The 6000-nt window shown below is 50.4% G+C and overlaps 1 protein-coding gene across 9 annotated transcripts in view; it reads right to left on the reverse strand.

Moving 5' to 3' along the window:
• The window catches only part of C16H11orf24 (chromosome 16 C11orf24 homolog), a 31312-nt gene extending 26638 nt beyond the window's left edge, over window positions 1–4674 (reverse strand). For 3 of the 9 annotated variants that reach the window (XM_030039130.2, XM_030039132.2, XM_030039129.2), the window contains exons 1-2: window positions 3835–3950; window positions 2754–2876 (exon numbers count right to left, since the gene is read on the reverse strand). The gene's annotated coding sequence lies outside the window, so the exon portion shown is untranslated. Of the gene's footprint in view, window positions 1–2753; window positions 3287–3698; window positions 3717–3834; window positions 3951–4489 lie in introns of those variants that run through there. The other 6 variants (XM_041129192.1, XM_030039135.2, XM_030039131.2 and 3 more) reach the window with 6 other exon arrangements.
• Window positions 4675–6000: the final 1326 nt, after the last annotated feature.

The raw sequence follows: 6000 nt of genomic DNA on the forward strand, positions 1-6000 counted from the left end.
ATGCCTGAAGAACTAAAGCAACAAGGAAGCCAGACAGCACAACAGCAAGCAGCCAAGCACTGCTCTACACACCAGCGAGGCAAGTGTGTGGTTCCACTGAGCATTAAAACCCACTTCTGCAGTTCTTGCCACTTGCTTTTGTTGGAGAAGTTGTTCTCAGGATCATGCGGCAATGTCCATGCAGACATTCCTTCAAGGGGGCCCCCGTACCATGCTGGAGATACGTTGTCCTTTCCTGGATGAATTGCTGTACCACAGGCACCCTGGGTGCCCTACCTGCATGGTGACCTCCTTGGACTGCCAGCAGTGAAAAGCTGGAGGAGCTGTGAACAACGTTTCCAAAGTGCACAACCAGCTTCCTCCTTCACTCATTTTCAGCATCGCTACTGTCCCTGCAGCACCAGCAGCATCCTTACACCCCAGGGGTCAACTCACAAGCCCCACCGACTCCTCCAAGTCTAAGCTGTAGAGAGGGAACCACAACTTCAGTCCAAGGGAGCAGAACTGACAGGAGGAACAAAGATGTTAAGCGCTTGCTACCATCCAGACAGAAAGGGTTCAATCGCAGTTTACTCCACAGGACTTCTTGGCTTCCCAGTCAACAAAGTCAACAGTCCTTTGGGAGTCCTTCCCAGATCCAGAGGGGCTGGGTATCACTGACAGGCAGGGTATGATGAAGGGTTACACCTGCAGGACAGGCTGGAAGCCAGGAAGGGAAGCCACCTTGCTGAGCCAGAGCACACAGTGTCAGATGGCATCCAGCAACAGTGCACACAGTAGGGATATTGCCCTCCCAGTCCTCTTAAGGGTAGGAGGAAAAAAGCCTCAAAGATCATCTAGTCTGGCTCCTGGTACAGCATAAGCCATGGAGTTTCATCCAGCAATTACTGTACTGGGGGTGGGGACCGGGGAAGGGTATCTCATCTAACGCACAAATGAACTTTGTGCCAGCTCTTGTGTTTGTAGGAATGAACCCCCTCCTTCAGAAAGGCACCCGATCCCAATTTAAACACTTCAAAGGGCAAATGGCCAGCTGGCATGGATTGTTATTTCTCTGCAAGGGAGCTGTAGCAATGCACAGCAGCTGAGGATGTACATGCAAGTGCCAGTGAATTGACTGCTTTTTCCTCCAGCTTTCCCAGTGCATAATTGTTCTTGCTATTAGAAGTTTGTATCAAACACAAAGCAACAATTAAAGGGCAAGGATAAATCTAAAACAGACATTAGCAGTGCCTGAACATGCTTATACACAGGGTCCAGTGATGAGAGCAGAAACAGGCCAGAGCAGATGGATCTGAGCATGGCTGTTCAGCACACACATGCAGGCAATGCAGATGATCTCCATATGGAGATGAGGGCTGCGAGGAAATGCATGTGCACAACACCCAGCCACCCAGATGACTGCTCTGAGCCATAAGCCCAGCATCACTCAGAACATGCACGTCAGCCAGGATGAAGCAGCTGCTGCGATACACCTGGTTTGTGGGTACGCAGCAGAGCAACAAGTTCATTCCCCTTGCATCCAGGTCCCCTGTAATTTTTCACTGCAAATATGCTGGCGTAAACTCTTGCTGGACATGCTTTACGGTGTTTTCAGTTTATAAAACTGCGTTCAAACATGGATGATGATACATAGATCCATAGAACATGGACTCGGTTAACACTATGTGTCAGAGCATGGGGAGACATCAGCAGAACTGTATACTAAAAGCTTCATGGAGAAAAGTTTTATCCACACCTTAAAAAAAACCAAAAACAAAACCAAAAAGAGGTAAGAAACTCTACCCAAACAAATCAATTCTTCATGGTTTCTTCAAGCAAAGTTTTGGACATTTCCAGCATGCACTGCTTTAAACAAAGATCTTCATTCCTTAATGTCCCTGTGACATTTTCACTTAAAAATTTAGTCAGTCACATACAATTGAAAAAGTCAGCTATTACTTTTAAAAGTAGCTACATTACCTAACACTGTAATCCAGGGTATGAAGCCAGACATTTTTAAATACATTACCAGGCCTTCAGCATGGATGTTTTTCACCACTGAAGCTTGAAATTTTGCTTGCAAATTACTCGCAGTAATTTGTCTGTGCCAGGAGACTTCCCTTAGAAGCCAGAGACTGCAGGTTGCATGGATGTGCCAATTAGAATTTCAATAGGAGATAACCAGATGCAAAGCCTGTTTTCTGGCAGATGGGTTTATAAATCCAGCAGGGAATTTGCAATTAAAACAAAAAATAAAGATGTCTGCACCAACGTGTTAAGAGGTATGTAGTCTGGAATTTCGCCCAGAAAGTACTAAAGCAATGCATGCGCGTATACATACATTTTATATATATATATATATATATGTGTGTGTGTGTGTAAAAACTAGAATCAAGCAGCAAACATGCACAGTAAGTGCATTAATCTACTACAGACATGGAAGCTAATAAAAATGGATAGATTCCTTTTAAACTATCCATTACCATGTAATGGACTGCATTAACATATATAGTACTGGATGATTATGGTAGATAAGTAAGATTAATACAGAAATACATGCACTTTCTAGAGAGAGATACTGCATCACCATGCATCTTACAGCCTAGTTTTCAAAGCTACTGATCAGCCACAAACCCTCTGAGGTCTAAAGGGCACCAAACGCTCATTATCAGCAAGTTTACCTCACTCAGCAAGGCTGCAACTTAGCTCAAGGCAGGGAGGATTAGTGTATCTATGGGTTTATTCCTCCAGTAAGCAATCAGTTAACTCACTTTATCAGGAAACAGGAGTGCTGTTGCATGACCAAGCCTGGCAGGGATTCAGTCGGCTAACATATAGGACACCAAGGCACCTGACCTGACAGGATCCTGAGACAGGATTTTTCTTTGCCAGTCCTAGAAGACAAAGTTTGGGAGACAGCAGAAGGGAAAGGTAAGGGATTCACTGAATCCACCAGAACATGATCTACTGCGATAGGATATCCTCACAGGATGCTGTATTTGAGAGCTTGGTCAAAGAACAGTATTTATTCTTCCTACCACTTACTGGATTCCAGCTGACACCTTGCTAACATCATTGCCCAGGGTACAGTTAAACCTACTGAAAACCTTTACTGAAGCTACAAGAAGATGAAGAAGATTTCAGTAGGATACCACACAAAGCAGGATTCCGTTGACAAAGGTATCTCAACTGTACTCTCAACATTACTGAATAAATAAGACACAAGATATTTTTACGTATCTGTGATGTCATGCATAAGGGTGACCTGCCACAGACCCTGTATTTCTGAAGTGGTCCACAGGGCCTAAAAATGTTACATTTGAGGCAGTGAATTACTTGCTGAGTCAATCAGCTCTCTTCCCCACAGTGAAACGGAGTTTCCTCCACTCCCACCTCCCCAAGAACATCACCTGCGAGCACATTGCATCGCAGGAGAGCAACGGGCAAGCGCAAAGCCATCACTGCCATGACTGCTAGAGCGGGGTTGCAAGTTACTTGTAAATGTATTTACAACTCATTTGCAAATTTATCTGCCACTTCTGCGGCAGTTTATGGGGACGGCTGCCGAGACCCTGCTCCCCCGCTCCCAGGCCGCGGCCACCCGTCCTCGTCCCGCCCGCGGCCCGCAGCGGTTCAAACCGACACCCGCTCCACAGCCCCCCCCCTCCCTCCCTCCCCCCCCCCCCGGCCCGGAGACCCCCGTCCCCGCCGCTCACCCGGCACGGCGTCCCCCCCGGCCCCGCTCCTCCAGGCCCGGGACGAGCCACCGCCCCCCCCTTCCCTCCCTCCCGTCCCGACGACGTGGCGGAGCCCGGCGGAGGGCGCGGCCCGCGGGGCGGAAGAGACGCTTACCCCGGCGGAGGCGGCCGCACGCCCGGCGCTGCCGCGGCCCCCACGGGCAGCGAGAGGAGCCCCGCGCCCCGCCACATGCCACGGCCGCGCCCCGCCCCGGCCGCGCCTCCCTCCGCCTTTCATTGGCTCTCCCGCCTATCTCCCCGCCCCGGCCGCACCTCCCGCCCCGCCCCCCTCCGCCCGCGCCGGGGACGGGGCCTCCCCGTGCGCAGGCAGGGCCTTTCACCCCGGAAACAGCGGGGCGCGGGGGGCAGAGAGGGGGAGGGAGGCTACCTGCCCGCGGATATGACGTGCCCGCGGGGGCGGGGTTTGGGGCGGGGCTAGGGGGCGGAAGCGGCTGGGGGGGGGGGTGCGGGGGCAACGGCAGCAGCGGCCGGCGGGGCCGGGCCGGGCGAGTCGCCACTCGGCTCCGCGGTGCGAAGGCCGGCCTTGTGCGGCGGGCCCCGCCTGGCGGGAGCGCGAGCTCGGCCCCGGCCGTCCCCCGCCTGCCCGAGCCCCGGCCGGGCCGGCCAGTACCGACCCGTCTCCTCAGGGAGAGCTTTGCTGCCTTCGCTGCGGGCCCGCCGTTCCCGAGCGCGGCCCGAGCGTCAGCGGTGGCCGTACTGCCGGTTCCCTACCGCTACACCGAGACAGAAATGGCCCCGGTTGCACTTACTCTGTATAAATTACCCTAAATATGCGCCAGAGATGAGCTTGAGATCCGTGGGGTTTAGAGTTTGGCCTAGGATACGCCAGTGAGAACCTGTAGTCAGATGAAGTATTTTCGTTCTCCTCCTGAATCTTCGTAACACAAACTCCAGCATCTGCCATCTTCTGCAACTTGCGGCACAGCAGCAGGAGTGTCTTTTTGGCAAAACTGGGGTTTAATACCAACACGTTTTGCCCGTGTCTCCTGCAAGCAGACGTCACGGGATTTTTTGCAACAAGCAGAGGACCTGTGGCTGGGTTGGTTGGGTCCAAACTTTCATAATCGCCACCAAGGGGGAAAAAACAGAAAAATGTACAGGGCAACAGCTTCTTGCTACCCTGGACTATGAAGAACACAGATAACTCCACCATAATCTAGGCATAACTTTTCCCGTGTAATCCCTAAACTATGCAAGTCTCTGGTTTACTAGACATGATAGTCCACTGTCAACAGCATTGTTTAAGTAGAGAATGCTGCTGAATTACTGAATCAAACAGCAGAAATCAGCTCCTTGTTGATTGTTTTACTGGTTTTAGTGCTGCTGCCTATGCCAAAAGTTTGCATGCAGCAGCCCACAGCTGCTTGGGGCAAACTCTAGCAGCTGTGGAGCTTTGAAGATTTTCTATACCACGTTATATACATGCATATACAGACACACATATGATACAAGTGTCTGACCCACATTCTGAAGCATGGAGCCAGCTCCATGAAATGGCCAAAGGTGCAGGACTTCCTTTAAGCCGTGGGTGCCCATTTTAGAGCAAGCACACCATCTTCTGAATTCAGCTCCTTCGGGTTATTTCCAGATTGCCCAAAGAAGAGTAATCAAAAAAAAAGGTGCAGAAAACAGCACTGTGCACACACAGGCACAGTCCGTATTGTGAGATGCTTTACATAGTGATTGTGGCATTGAACAGGTGAAGAAGGAGCCCTTGCTACTTCAAATCATGTAAGGATTTCCCCTGCTACTTCTAATCTGGCCATAGATGAAAGTGATGCTGAAATCGTTCGCGCATCCCAGTGTAATTTTAGAACACACACATTTGCTTTTTGAAAGGAGCAATGAGGAGGAGGAGGAGTTGTTACGCTGGTCCATCAGTTAATTAAAAGCAGACAAAATGCAGAGCTGGCCAGCACTCCACATTAAGGACTCAATTTAAAGCCTGTCTGTTTGTAGATATTTTATAGATATATCATTCCATCATTCACGTAGGATACTGACATCTACTGAAATATTCCCTCCCCTCCTTTCCAGAGAAGGAGGAAGGGAGAAGGAAGCTCTGCAATTTATGAGAATTAGAAGAGACAGTTGAAGGGGGAAGGAGGACTGTCTGCTGTAGAACAGATTATCTGGCAGGACCAAGCACAACGATGGAGGAAATAATGTGAAGCTGTTAGGCAAAGGAGGAGGGCACATGGCCCTAAGGCTTGGTGTAGTGGGGAACGAGCACATTTCTGGGAAAACAGTCTCAGGAGGA

Source organism: Aquila chrysaetos, chromosome 16 (genome assembly GCF_900496995.4).
Source record: "Aquila chrysaetos chrysaetos chromosome 16, bAquChr1.4, whole genome shotgun sequence".
NCBI classification, from domain to species: Eukaryota; Metazoa; Chordata; class Aves; order Accipitriformes; family Accipitridae; genus Aquila; species Aquila chrysaetos.